This window comes from Thalia democratica, chromosome 7 (assembly GCF_965202585.1).
Source record: "Thalia democratica chromosome 7, ktThaDemo2.hap1.1, whole genome shotgun sequence".
In the NCBI taxonomy this organism is placed as follows: Eukaryota; Metazoa; Chordata; class Thaliacea; order Salpida; family Salpidae; genus Thalia; species Thalia democratica.
Genome location: NC_139171.1, coordinates 29,561,537 through 29,577,014, shown reverse-complemented (window position 1 = coordinate 29,577,014; position 15,478 = coordinate 29,561,537).

The following is a 15,478-nucleotide window of genomic DNA, read 5'->3' as shown; positions in this document are numbered from 1 at the left end:
TGATGTTATTCATTTATGATGAAGAAATTTTGTTTTTTTTTTAAAAGCGCAAAGTTCTGGTCTTTTTTTTTAATTGCTAGTTTAACTACTTAACTCGTAAACAACCTCGCATGGCATGTTAACAGTGAATTTAAGTATTCACTTAATTATATTAATCTTAGTGCATCGTATATCATAAAAATAATATAAATATAGTTTTGAGAAATTCCATAACCATGTCACTTTAAACTCGAGCACTTGAAATTGTCACACAAAATTACCGTGTATCATATGAAGTGTAATTAATGTGGAAGTTAAAGTTACTTGCTTATTATTAATTTTATTTTTGATGTTGTTATTTTTCCGCTCTCAATACTAAGATGATTGGGCAAAAAAAAAAAAAAAAAAAAAAAAAAAAAAAAAATTTAAAAAAAAAAAATTTTTGGCGAACTATTTTTTTCTCTCCACCTCTCTCGTTTTGGTTATAAATAAGAAAATTTAAGCTGGAAGGTAGATAGTATAATGAAGCTGGTCATGAAAACATTATGGATAACAACACTTTGCTTAGCTATGGTCTATTCAGATATAACAAGGAAGGTATATATAGACCTTTGCAAGAATGAGGTAATACAACAGTTCAAAATTATACCCCCTGGGAAATGCATAAACAAAGGAAACACTACTAAAATATACCCAGTAAGGGTTTTTAAACCTTTTAACCAAATGTATAACTTAGGGGCAAAAGCTTGCAGAATGACAAAAGATACTTATAACTGTATACATTACCTTTTCGGCAGTAATGTCTGCAACTTAATAAGAACGGAACACCAGTTAGTAACAAAGAGGGAGTGTGAATTGTGGGAACAAAGACACTTCACTTCGGTTGGGAGACTCTTACCAAACGCGGATGGATCCATGACTACGAAAAACATTTTGGAACCGGAATATGGATGGTTTGGAAACCTAATAGAAGTAAAAAATGTTGATTTAAACTATCTAACAATTACAAAAAATGTGGTGACAGAAGAACTACATCACATATCGTTGGGCAAATTGTTTTGCAGTAGAAAATTCAAAACTTGCACAGCAGGAAACTGGAGAATCAATTATGTAGAACCTAGAGAAAAAACCTGTGAAACTATACCGAGGAGTGAAAATAAAACTCTAATAATTCATAAAACTTCAAAAGGAAACTTATTCGAACTAGACGAAACAAACTTAATTGTATCTAACCTGATGAAATGCTCACCAAAATCATTAGCCTGCCTAAAACAAAAGAAAAAATCGAAATTTTTTTGTACAATGACCAATCATGTGCTGGAAATTCCTGAGGAAAGCAACATTGAGCCAATTGGAACTGCAGATGATAATATACCAGCATCACTACGAAATATTCAAGCCACAATGACATCTATTGCACATGGATCGTTTTTGAACAGCGAAAATTTTAGGAACTATTTTAAATTAGTTACCTGTGAAATGGCACGGGCAAATATAGTAGCCCTTATGGGAAGTCAAAGTCTAAATCCATCTCAAGTCTTGTCTTATCTTCTCGAAAGAGAGGTACAGGCTATATTCGCAGGAGGGATTTTAAAAGAATTGAGGTGCTCAAAAGTCGAAGCAGTTTTGCAGCCTAATTTATATTATAAAGGTCATGTGTCAGATAGGCCACTATTTGTGGCCTATACTGGCACGGAAGCAAAGCTTACATCACTACGCCAAGGAAGATTTCTTACGGAAAAAATTAGCTCTACAGTTACACCTACTAAACGAAAGACATTTAGTTTCAATAACAGCTTGATAATATATAATAACAATACCTTAATCGATCAAATACCAGCACTGAAAAAGATTACAATAAAAAATGTTGAACTAGAGGAAAAAAGTTTCGACATCTTAGAGGAAAACCTAAATGAAGACTTACAAGAAGTTTCTTGGTCTGAAGAAGATGTTACACAGCAACAACTCAAGAACTTGTTGTTAATTACCAAGGAAGAATATATAAGTGATGGAATCAACATAGAAGAATTACTGGCAGAAACGCATACTATGGACTACAACAATGTGAAGGCCATGCTGGAAAAAATTAAATATTCGATTTGGAAGAAAATTAAGAATATCTTAGGACTTTTAGGACATATTTATACAATTATAGCAACAATCTTAATTGTTGTTGTTATTATTCAAACACTAAGGGAGAAATGTGGAAAAAAACCAAATGAGGGGGATAAAAAATGAGAAATAGGTGGCCGTTACTGATCATGTATATATTGGTTTTGTTATTTTTTTTTTGTTTTTCCTTTTTCCTTCATTAGCAACAAGGTCAGGGATAATTATTATAATATTAATCACATTATTTCTTCATCACATCACTTTCAAAAAAAAAAAAAAAAAAAAAAAAACAGAGCCACAGTATACTTAAATTGAGAATGCATTGAAACAATAGAGTAAAGTAAGTAATATGAACCTATAAAATTTACTGAAAATAATATTTATCCAAAAATAAAAAAATAAAACATGAGTTGGTTAAAAAATATAAAAATATAAAAAAAATAAATAAATAAATAAAATATACATATAATAACGTTTGGATAACAATTATTCTTCTTAACAGCATTTTTGGTTTAATTAAAAATGAGTTGTAACAGCACGAACAAATCCGAAGACGCTGTGTCTTTGTTGGCAAGCGAAACTGATAGTTTAACAGAAATCGATGGAAACAAAAATTGTGATCACAGAAGAGACAAATATGATTCTGAAGATAGAAGATATGACGGTAGAACGGAAAACAGAAGAATTATACGTCGAACAAATAGTCATTATCGCTGGGATAATAGAAGAACGCCACCTTCCAGGTCCTCATATTATAGACGATCAAACTATCCATTAAGAAATAACCAGCCAAGAAGAGAAGAAGATATGAGACTCAACAAATCAAGATACGAACCAACTAGGAATGTGAGTAGGAATACAATGCCATCGAGACGATGGCAATCTAATAAAGGGTCATGGACAACATCAAAAAATATTCAGGAGAGTAATATGAAAATAAATATCAGCGCTACGAGATCAAGAAAAGTAGAAACGCAATCAGGAGATAGGACATTTTCCTCGACAAATAACATACAAAAAGGAAATAGTGGGAAGCAGGTTACTATGCCAACGAAAAGAGCACGAACGCCAACTAGCGAAGAGGCAGCCCAGACAACTAACAAAAAGCAAAAAGAAGATGGTACGATTCAAGAAACAAAACCACAAAAGGTACGAACTCAATCTGGTGTAAAAATTTTACATACGACGGAGGAGAAACGAAAAGAAAATAGCAAAGTTCAAATGCAAGAGACGGAGATATCTGAAGGAGTGGAAAATGAATCATCAACTAAGCTAAAAAAGCACACTTTAAGTGAAATGGAAGTTGCAAAGGAAAGATCTAACAACCTCGAAGATGTGGGAAGTTTTGTTAAAAATTCTAAAGAGTCTCACCTTGCCTACGACCAAAAAAATGTCAAGAAAATGGTCAAACAAAAAGAGGTTATTAAAGAAAAGGATGCAACAAAAGTTATGGTAATTGAGGATGAAAAAAATCTTTCAAACGTTACACATGAAGAGGAAGAAACTCTCCAAGAAAATGAGTTAGTGGAACTTTTACAAGAAGTACTCATAAAGAAAGCTGTACAATCATTTAATGATTCTAGCGTGAAAGGGGCAATGGAATTTTTGGGAACTGAAGTAGAAAGGTTAAAAGCCGAACTTAGAAAAAAAAAGTGAATTTATAAATGACTTAAGGCAGGACGAAATAAATTATAGAAAGGAAGGAACTGAGCTTTGTGACAAAATACTTAATGCCAACAATACCATTGAAATATTACAAGAAAGATTAAATAAGCAAAAGAGAAAAAAGGAAAACGTCCAAGAAAAACTAAGAACTAAAAAACTAAGAATAACAAATCTCTTGAAAGAGTTAAAGGAACTCAAACAGGCAAACAAAGAGCATGAAGAAAAACATAGTAAAGAAATAGTCAAATGGAAACAACAAGTTAAAGAGCTCAAACTGAAAAATATAGAAGATGAAAAAATGAGTTGCTTGACCATTCAAGATGGACTCGAGAGATTTTGCAAAGCAAAAACAAATATACACCACCTGTTTTCTATTCAATGTGGAGATATTGATATCAATGTCGTGAAAAGAACTGCGTCCGAGGATAAACCAAATATCAAGATGAAATATAGAGACACAGGAAAGGAAGAGATTGAGACAGACAGTAAAAAATTGAATAAAAAACAAAAGTCATCTTTAAAAAATGAAAAAGAGAAAGTAGCAAATGACGGAGGGTTATTATCAAAGATTTGGAAAAGTGGAGATGAAAGAGATGGGACAGCCGAGATCATGGAACAGTCGCACGGAATCTCGAAGTCATCTATAAAAAAAGAAAAAGAGAAAGTAGCAAATGACGGAGGGTTATTATCAAAGATTTGGAGAAATGGAGATGAAAGAGATGGGACAGCCGAGATTATGGAACAGTCGCACGGAATCTCGAACTGCCTCCAGGTGGGAACGGCCTTGAAATCGGTTTCTAAAGAAGCTAAAACTTTTCCGGAAATAGAAGAAACGTTTAAAAACGAAGATCATTTGTCGCATTGGTTCCCTTGTGTAAATGAGACAAATTTAAATACACCAGAGTTTTTCGGACAAGACAAACCGAGTTCGATGTAGCACTCTGTTTTCCTCTCAATCAAGCTAAGTTTTAAGTCCCTAGCACTTTTCCACCAAGGTTTTACGAGTTTTCCCCAGAAGAACGAACCCCTTGTCCGAGAGATTTCCTTTTCCAGCAACGGGAGGTTCCTATCAACGAGAAGCTGTGTTTTACGAGTTTTCCCCAGAAGAACGAACCCCTTGTCCGAGAGATTTCCTTTTCCAGCAACGGGAGGTTCCTATCAACGAGAAGCTGTGTTTTACGAGTTTTCCCCAGAAGAACGAACCCCTTGTCCGAGAGATTTCCTTTTCCAGCAACGGAAGGTTCCTATCAACGAGAAGCTGTGTACGTACTTACAAGACAAATTGTAGCTTAGGTATTAATTAATTTTTTTTCTGTTTTAAAAATTGTGTGTAATTGCTAACATCTTATAATTAATTTTTTTTAATCGTTTTAAAAAACTTTATTAGTGTATTTCTACAAAAAAATGTTTTTCTTAGTATTTAAAAATAACTATTAATCTGAAAACTATTGTTTTATTAAAGAATTTTATTTTTATTTCAATGAAAATGCTTTTTATTTTGTCATGCTTAACCAAATTAACATTGTTCAAACTTAGATTAAGAAGTGATAGAGACTTCCAGTAAATTTAAATACTAGCATAATTTTTTCGTGTTTATTTTCTCATATTTTGAGTCTCGAACAATTCATGTTTTAAGGTAAAGTTTTACAGTTTCCTGTAAAAAATTAATTTCGTAATTTAACTTTTTCTTAGTTCTACTAACGACTGTAGTGAGGTTTTTTTTGGGTGCAGTGTCTTAAGTTGGGTAGAGGTTTTAGCCTAGCAAAAGTAAATACAAACTACAAGTGCTCATTTAGATTATTAAAAAAAAAAAAACGAAGTTAGGGAAGGGTAGTATAACAAGTAGTAGCTTCTACTTGTTTCAAAAGCTAGAACGAGAAAATAACTTCAAATATTTTAGCACTCAGAAGATAAAAACAAATCAATTAAGTAAGGTAGGAAGGGTAGTATAACAAGTAGTAGTTTACTACTTGTTTCGAGAAGTACAATGAAGGAGTCAAAGATAAGTTAAGTGGAATTTACATCAAAGGAGTCAAAGTTTTAAGTGGAAAATTACAGAAAGACTTGTGCGTGACGTAGTAAGTAGAGAAGAGAGTAAAAAAAATAAATAAGTTTTTCTTAGTGTGTTAAAAGGATGTTTTGGGTTGTTGTGGGGTTGTTGACGGATTGGGCAAAGGGAATAGAAGCTCTGCAAAGGATAGTAGAATTGCTTGAGTTTTGTAAATTGTAACCAGCGTACAGTCACTAAGCTTAAGAAAACCTCGAGTCAGTTGTGGTAGAACTTCATCACGTTACTTTATCACATTGTCGTGTTTTGTTTTTAAATGTATATAAATTCACCATTCACTTAAAGTTGTTTTCTAGATACTAGATTATAAATAAGCTCAATACATTAAAGTTATTGATCGTTCCATTAGAACGTTTTATAATTATATTAGAATATATATTAGAATATATATTAGAACGTTTTAATATTATATATATATATTTTAACTAAGATTTCATGTCGTCCAAACGCTTATCGATGGACGACATAAAACGCATGACGCGGTCGCAAACTAAGGCGAAAAGCAATAATAAGCAATTACCTAACCTAACTACGACCGAGCCATCGCTCAGTGGTTATAACTTAAATTAAGTTCAAATATTACTTAATGTATTGATTTTTTATTTATAGACTCCAAAAATGATATCCTATGACAAAAAAAAAAATTATAAGTGTACCTCAATAAAAATTATTACTCTTTATCTAGTTTTTATATTAATAGAGTGTTTCTATGGCTGGCTTGAGTTAAAATGTTTAATTTTTAAAAAACATACCAACAACAAATGTGTAAATTGATGTTGTTTACATTACTACATTAAAAATTAATTTACTAAAAAATTTAAGTATATTTGTAGCTTCAGTTTTATAAGAAATTCATTTTTTTTTCTTGCTACGAACTTGCTCAAAATTGTTTCGTAATATGTTGCTTTAAAAGTAATTTTTGTAATCTAATTGATTTTTTGTTTAGCGAATTTGAAGACGTAAAAGTTTTACAGTTGGCTGATCAGGTATTTTAAACTCGAGTAATTAAACTTAACTACTAGCAGAGTTTTACGAAAAGCATGAAAAAATTAGCTATTTAAGAAAAAATAAAAGTTGTTTATGTTGCATTAAGCATGGAGATTAAAATTATTAAAATTGATACAGTAGGAATTTCAATTGCTGTTGTAACCTACAGATGTAGGTACCTTTAATACTAAACTTAACTTATACTTAATAATGATATTAATAATACTTAGGCTACTCTATATAAAACTAGGCATGACATGAGTTGACATATTTTATATAAAGAACAATTGCAAACACTAACAAATATATAAAGAACATCAAATTTAGAAAACATTTTAAATGTGGTCAAAACCTTTACACAAGATTTAATCTAGCAAGAATATACTTTAAGAATGTATGAAACAAAATACGATTTAACTACTTAGAATGTAAATAAGAAATACTTATAAAAATAATACTAATCAAAAAACACTTTATATAACACAAGAAAACAATATAAATGTCTATTCTTCATTATCATGTTTACTGCAGCAGGCTGTGGCTAGCATCTCCCCGTCTGTCTGTTGTATCAGCTTATATATAACATTCCCTAACTCAATGTTGCATCAGGGTTTCTGGTCTGCACTTTATTTTCTCTTTTTGTCAACTGTATTAAACTTGCATCAGTATAAAACTTAACCTTGCGAGCTTTCTCTTAACGCTTGGATGAACTTTTAGCTCAAAACTTCCAACCAAATCTAAACAGTAGTCAAGTGCAACTTGATATCCTGTTACACTTCCTCTTCTCCACTGTTGAAAGAGAATCGTCACTCTACTTCTCCTCTGCCTTTTTGTTGGCAGATAAAAACACCCTTTCTTCATAAACAAGAAAAAACTTACACGTTTAAAAATTTGAATTGGTCTCAAAACTACTCATGTTTTCTATACAAGATTTATAGCAAATTAGAAAATAAAACAATTAAACAATTTTAACAAATGGTAATTTAGTTCTTAAACTTTTGTACTTTTGATAATCAAAAAAAAGTTAATGTGTTTTACTAGCATTAACAGTTTATTTAACTTCAAAAACAATATTAAACATAAGTCACATTCTACTATAAAGATTGCAGTATTGAAAAACAGGTAAATTACATAAATACAAAAAAACCACTCAAATGTCATGCCTATGCAAACCCCTATAATACAAACTCCAAAATTTTCAGCATGTTACTGGTCTTTGCTGTCTTAGTTATTAACAAATATTTTCTTTTTTTATTGTGCTATTAAGGTTTAAGAGCCTTAGATAAATCTAATATTACTCACTTTCAAATAAAATTGGTCACTACTTTTAAGACTTTTTTAAACTTATACCTTGTTATTTTTTTTTATTTTGACTTTTTGTACTAAAATTTGTCAGATCAACTTTGACTTTTTGGACAATAATTATGTCAGTTACATTTTGACTTTTTGTACAAAATTTTTGTAGACCTACTTTGACTGTTTGGAATAATATTTTGTCAGTTCAATTTTGACTTTTTGATCATAATTTTGTCACAACTACTTTGACTTTTTGGATCATAATTTTGTCAGTGCAGTTTTGACTTTGTTTACTCAAAATTTATCAGTTCTACTTTGAGTTTTTGGACTAAAGTTTGTCAGTTCTACTTTGATTTTTGGACAATAATTTAGTCAGTTCAATTTTGACTTATTAGTTTTCCTAACCCCCTATTCATTCTGGTTATGGGTACAAACTCAAAGACTTTTAAATGGGCATATGGCAAATGTAAGTATTGCTTCTTAAAAATTAAATGCACAATTTTTGTAAAATTTCTCTAAATCCACTACTAGATAAAATCCAGTATATAAAAAAAATATAGGAATGTGAGATAAAATTGTGATAAATACTGCTTTCAAAATAAAAGGTAATACACTAATAAAACTTATTTGGGTAAAATAGTGTCTTGGTACTATTTAACTGTTATTTAAAAGACTAGTTATTCTTTACCCGAGGACGCCAATTGTAACCTACAGATGTAGGTACCTTTAATACTAAACTTAACTTATACTTAATAATGATATTAATAATACTTAGGCTACTCTATATAAAACTAGGCATGACATGAGTTGACATATTTTATATAAAGAACAATTGCAAACACTAACAAATATATAAAGAACATCAAATTTAGAAAACACTTTAAATGTGGTCAAAACCTTTACACAAGATTTAATCTAGCAAGAATATACTTTAAGAATGTATGAAACAAAATACGATTTAACTACTTAGAATGTAAATAAGAAATACTTATAATAATAATACTAATCAAAAAACACTTTATATAACACAAGAAAACAATATAAATGTCTATTCTTCATTATCATGTTTACCGCAGCAGGCTGTGGCTAGCATCTCCCCGTCTGTCTGTTGTATCAGCTTATATATAACATTCCCTAACTCAATGTTGCATCAGGGTTTCTGGTCTGCACTTTATTTTCTCTTTTTGTCAACTGTATTAAACTTGCATCAGTATAAAACTTAACCTTGCGAGCTTTCTCTTAACGCTTGGATGAACTTTTAGCTCAAAACTTCCAACCAAATCTAAACAGTAGTCATGTGCAACTTGATATCCTGTTACACTGTCACTTGTTGTTTTCATATCTTGTTTTTATTAAAATCGTTTGATTTAACCAAAACGATTAGAAGGTTAACTATATTTTGTTCTAATATAAAGACTTTAAAAACTTTAATAAACTTTTTTTTTAATAAAAATTGTAATAACGATCTATTATGCAAAGCTGTTAGCTATTAGAAATTTCATTTAATAAAAAAATTATTTACACTTTTTTTTCTAAATTAACTCAAAACGACTTTTGAATAATTATTAATTAACATTTTATCGATATTACTATTAATGTTCTTTTATTGTTGCCTTATAACGGACAGAGATGCTTAGCGCCTAAATATGTTCAGATTAGAGAGACAATCAGAAAAAGGAGCAGCTGACGCACGCAGATAAAGTGAACTCTTATTAAAAACTTTGTCGACTTTTTATTTCTTTTAAATTAACATATATTTAACTACCTAAGAAAAATTGCACTAGAATACAAGCTTTGAATGTTTTACATGCTTTTATTAACCAAAATTTACATTTTTCTTTCAATGTTTAATAACAAATTATCTACTTTTCACTATTCTATAAACATTTGTAAGAACCGAATTTGACTTTAAAACGATTGTATTATTATTTAACGATTTTGTAATATTCTTAAATCAATATTCAAAAATTTCGCGTTTCTATTCATAAGAAACACAAAAAATGTTGCAAAGAGCACCCTAAACAGCTTCAGTAGAGGACTCTCAGGAGAGAAAACGTAAGCAAAATTTACATTTTGTTGTTTTTAGATGATCGCCAGAGAGCGTTAATTGATTGTCTATCAAATCAACACACGATTAAATTTTAAAAATGTTTATTATTGCGCACAGTTAACCTAAGACCGTGTGAGAAGCACATCAAATTTTATGACTTTGTATTTATTATTACTATTTTTGTAGTTAAGATTGTTATAAGACACTTTAAGAACAATAGTAAGAAAATTTTTTTTATTAGACTTTTGAGTTTACTTGTTTTGTTTAATTTCGCAGTATTATTCTATTGATATATTAGCTGCTTTGTAACTTTTAATTTCATTTACATTAATATCACATTTTCAATAAACTCACATCGTTAAAGAAATTATATATATTAAGCTTATTACATATTTATTAAATATTAAGTTAAACCTAATGAGTAAGGTAAATTCAGTAAATGCCTCAAAAACTAAACGCTTAAAGCGTTTGCATAAATAAGGTGGCTTTCCCCAATTAAAGGCAGTTCCTAATTCAGGCTTAGGACTACATACGTATTTGTGAGTTATTTACATTAATTTATTTCTAAAATTAAGATTACTATAACTTTCTTTCATATACTTTTAAATCACACATTTATAGTGTTAGATGAACTAATGATAAGTAAAATAATTCTCCTTATTAAAATTTTTATTGAACAGTTTAGATCATTTTTAATCCATGCTAAATTGTATTTAACTATAAAAAAGATAAAATGGAAGCAACGCATTTTTGTTTTCATTAAAACAATTTTTTGTAGTTTTTCAACATTTCATTAAACTCTTATAAACAAATAATTAATTTAGAAACAAGAAATTAATTTATGATCAAAAAATCAAAACAGATCTATAAATAGCCAAAATTTATTAGGATTTAGATTTTATTAACGTTAACTCTTTTTTGTCTTTTTAAAAATATATTTGTTCTTTTAGAGCTATTATTAAACTTTAATGTCTTTTTTTTTTTCAAATTTACAGTTAACGGCAGACCTACGAAGTATCGATGTTACTATCTTCTTTGTTGTAAAACATCTTAATTTTCAACGAAACTTTCACCTTTGGCGCAATTCGATTTTCCAAAGCTCCAAAAAACTACTGCAAACTGTATGGGACCCAAAAAACTAGACCTTAGAGATTTCAACTAGATATATTTACATATGGAAATTATATTAAAAACACAGAATTTAATACTTTTTGTTTCATTAATTTTTGGTATTCTTAAAAGTAAGCTACAAAAAAAAAATACAATAACCATTTTTTAAGTTATAAAATTTTATTCGCATTTAGTTCTAAAAATCAAAAACATAAAAAAAAATTAAGTGTTAAATTTTTAGTGATGTATTGTTATGTTTATAAGTTATGAAAATAGTTATAAGATATATAACTTTTAAAATAAAATATCTTCTTAGATTATAACAAAAATGATATCATTTTTTTTTTATTATTAGTTGATTTTTTTTCTAAACTAAAAGTAAAAAAAGCTAAGTGTTACGAAAAGTTCAATTGTTCTTACGTTCACTCGACAAATAAAATTATAAAGCAGCAACAATATCTTTAAAAAAAAATTATACTCAGCTATAAAGAATGTAAGTGAAAAATAAGTTTAAAGTGAATTTTTAAACAAAATTTTCTTAATTCTTTTATCTTAAAATTATAGTATTTATGTTTACAAATTTACACATATATTTACTTGCTATTAATGAAAAATAATATTTTTTCTTTATTGTGAAAAAAAGTAAACAACTACCACAACTACTAAAAAACTCTTTAAAAGTACACATTATTTTTACTTAATAAGGAATTGACAATTCTTAAATATTTTTCAAACACTTTTTGTTTAAAAAAAATTTTGTTAATAAAATCAATAGTTGCTCAAATATCTCTTAATTAATAGTGAATTCAAAAACTAATCATGAAATTTTTTAACAGCTACTAGGTAGTTGTTTAAAACTTAAAAACTCATCTTTAACGAGAAAACATACAAATTTCCCAAAAATAAAGGTTTTTGTTCTGCAAATAATTTGCTTTAAATATCATCGTTACGACTATTAACTATCTTTCATATTTTTGAAAAAAAAAGTTTTACAATTTAAAGTATTTAACAACGCTCGATTGGCTTTGGTTAAGTCATTTCATTAACAATAGGTTTTTCTGAAACAAATATCGAAAATTTTCTAAATTTTATAACTAAGTTTGAAAACAAAAAACTAAAATTTAAAAGTATATGAAGGTTAATATCGTTTTGAAAAAAACTCCATTATTGAATTACTTTGGTTACTCTAGTGTGAATAAAAGGATTGCATTACAACATTTAGGTTTTATCTGCCAATAGTAAAAGAGCTTTTAACAAAATTGAAAAAAGCAGCGTAAATATTTATAGTCTAACTATATTTAAGTTTGACTAAATCATTTTTTTTAAATTTATATTTGATATGAAGCTATTTTTACATAAAAATTATTCATTTATTGTTTTGGTAATAAACTTAATATATATAATTTCTTTAACGATGTGAGTTTATTGAAAATGTGATATTAATGTAAATGAAATTAAAAGTTACAAAGCAGCTAATATATCAATAGAATAATACTGCGAAATTAAACAAAACAAGTAAACACAAAAGTATAATAATAAAAATGTTCTTGCTATTGTTCTTAAAGTGTCTTATTAACAATCTTAACTACAAAAAAAGTAATAATAAATACAAAGTCATAAAATGTTATGTGCTTCTCACACGGTCTTAGGTTAACTGTGCGCAATATTAAACATTTTTAAAATTTTATCGTGTGTTGATTTGATAGACAATCAATTAACGCTCTCTGGCGATCATCTAAAAACAACAAAATGTAAATTTTGCTTACATTTTCTCTCCTAAGAGTCCTCTACTGAAGCTGTTTAGGGTGCTTTGCAACATTTTTTGTGTTTCTTATGAATAGAAACGCGAAATTTTTGAATATTGATTTAAGAATATTACAAAATCGTTAAATAAATATACAACCGTTTTAAAGTTAAATTCGATTCTTACAAGTGTTTATATAAAAGTAAAAAGTAGATAATTTTTTATTAAAAATTGAAAGAAAAATGTAATTTTTGGCCAATAAAAGCATGTAAAACATTCAAAGCTTGTATTCTAGTGCAATTTTTCTTAGGTAGTTTAATATATGTTAATTAAAAAAAAAAAAAAAAGTCGACAAAGTTTTTAATAAGAGTTCACTTTATCTGCGTGCGTCAGCTGCTCCTTTTTCTGATTGTCTCTCTAATCTGAACATATTTAGGCGCTAAGCATCTCTGTCCGTTTTATACCTCTCTTCAACGCGATTTGATCTGCTTGTAACATCAGCTGTGGTGTATAATTGCTACCAATGACTTAACATCTGAAAAACATTGCTTTGATATCATTTCAATCATCTGATGAACTCTCTAGTGTTTTCTCCGTTAGGTTGTGCACAAGAGCAAGTACTTGTGTCATTCGTATAAAACAATGTCTTGCTTGCAAGCTTTGTAAATAGAAGATTTGTAATTTTTTTTAAATATTTTCTGACTAATATATAACATGATCATGTCTTGTCAACAGTTTTCCTTGCTCAACCATTAATTTAAAATAATCAAATACAAAAGTTTTAGTATAAATATATAAGGCAAGCAATAAAAGAACATTGATAGTAATATCGATAAAAATGTTAATTAATAATTATTCAAAGGTATTTATGAGTTACTTTAGAAGAAAAAGTGTTAAAAATTTTATTATTAAATTAAATTTCTAATAGCTAACAGCTTTGCATAATAGATCGTTATTATAGTTTTAAATAAAAATAAGTTTATTAAAGTTATTAAAGTCTTTATATTAGAACACAATACAGTTAACCTTCTAAACGTTTTGGTTAAAACAAACGATTTTAATAAAAACAAGATATGAAAACAATAAGTGACAGCAATTGAAATTCCTACTGTATCAAATTTAATAATTTTAATCTCCATGCTTAATCCAACATAAACAACTTTTTTTTTTCTTAAATAGCTAATTTTTTCATGCTTTTCGTAAAACTCTGCTAGTAGTTAAGTTTAATTACTCGAGTTTAAAATACCTGATCAGCCAACTGTAAAACTTTTACGTCTTCAAGTTCGCTAAACAAAAAATCAATTAGCTTACAAAAATTACTTTTAAAGCAATATATTACGAAAAAATTTTGAGCAAGTTCGTAGCAAAAATAAAAATGAATTTCTTATAAAACTGAAGTTAAACAACAAATATACTTAAATTTTCTACTAAATTAATTTTTAATGTAGTAATGTAAACAACATCAATTTACACATTTGTTGTTGGTATGTTTTTTAAAAATTAAACATTTTAACTCAAGCCAGCCATAGAAACACTCTATTAATATTAAAACTAGATAAAGAGTAATAATTTTTATTGAGGTATACTTATGCTTTATTTTTATGTTATAGGATATCATTTTCGGATTCTATAAATGAAAAAAATAGTATATTAAGTAATATTTGAACTTAATATTAGTAAAAATTTAGATGAGTTTTGATATAATTTTCAATTTAAAAGTTATAAAAATTAATAAACTTTTTATAATATGTAACGAAGCTTTAAAACAAAATTATAAAAAAGTTAAAGTGGTAAACTTTGACAAATACCTTTTACTATCAACTTACTTTATATTCAAGTTTGACAATATTAGCTTTTTAAAATCAATTTAAAAAAAAATTTATCATACAAAGGCTTATAATATTTACTTTAATATTTGTTAGATGAAATTAACTTAATGGTTTTATTCATATATAAAAATGTTTATTGTATAAAACTTTTCTTTTAAAAAAATCAAAATTGTTTTGTTGATTTATCATCTAGCTGAGAGAAAACTAAATTATTACATTTTAATTTAATACAGCAAGTATAATCACTTTATTTTTTTAATAACAATTAATAAGTTTAAACTTATTTTAGTATTATCCTGTAATGTTGTTTAATTTTATTTTATTAAAATTGTACTTAATGTTTTAAATAAATGAAGTTATACAAAGGATAATAAACGTAATGTTTAAATTTGAGAAAAAACAACCATTAAAATATCTTTAAAAAATAGTTATCGTCGGTGGCAGCTTAGCTCAACGTTTACCTCAGTTGATTCTTGTATTCTATGCTTATGTAATGATTTCTATGTAAATCCAATGCTATGAATTCAGTGATTCATTCACTAGTATATTAAAAACCGAACTGTTATCAGTTCATAGACCGTGAGCGCTGTCTGCCACTTTTTTTTAAGTTTTATTTAAATTATTTTCTTAAATATTAT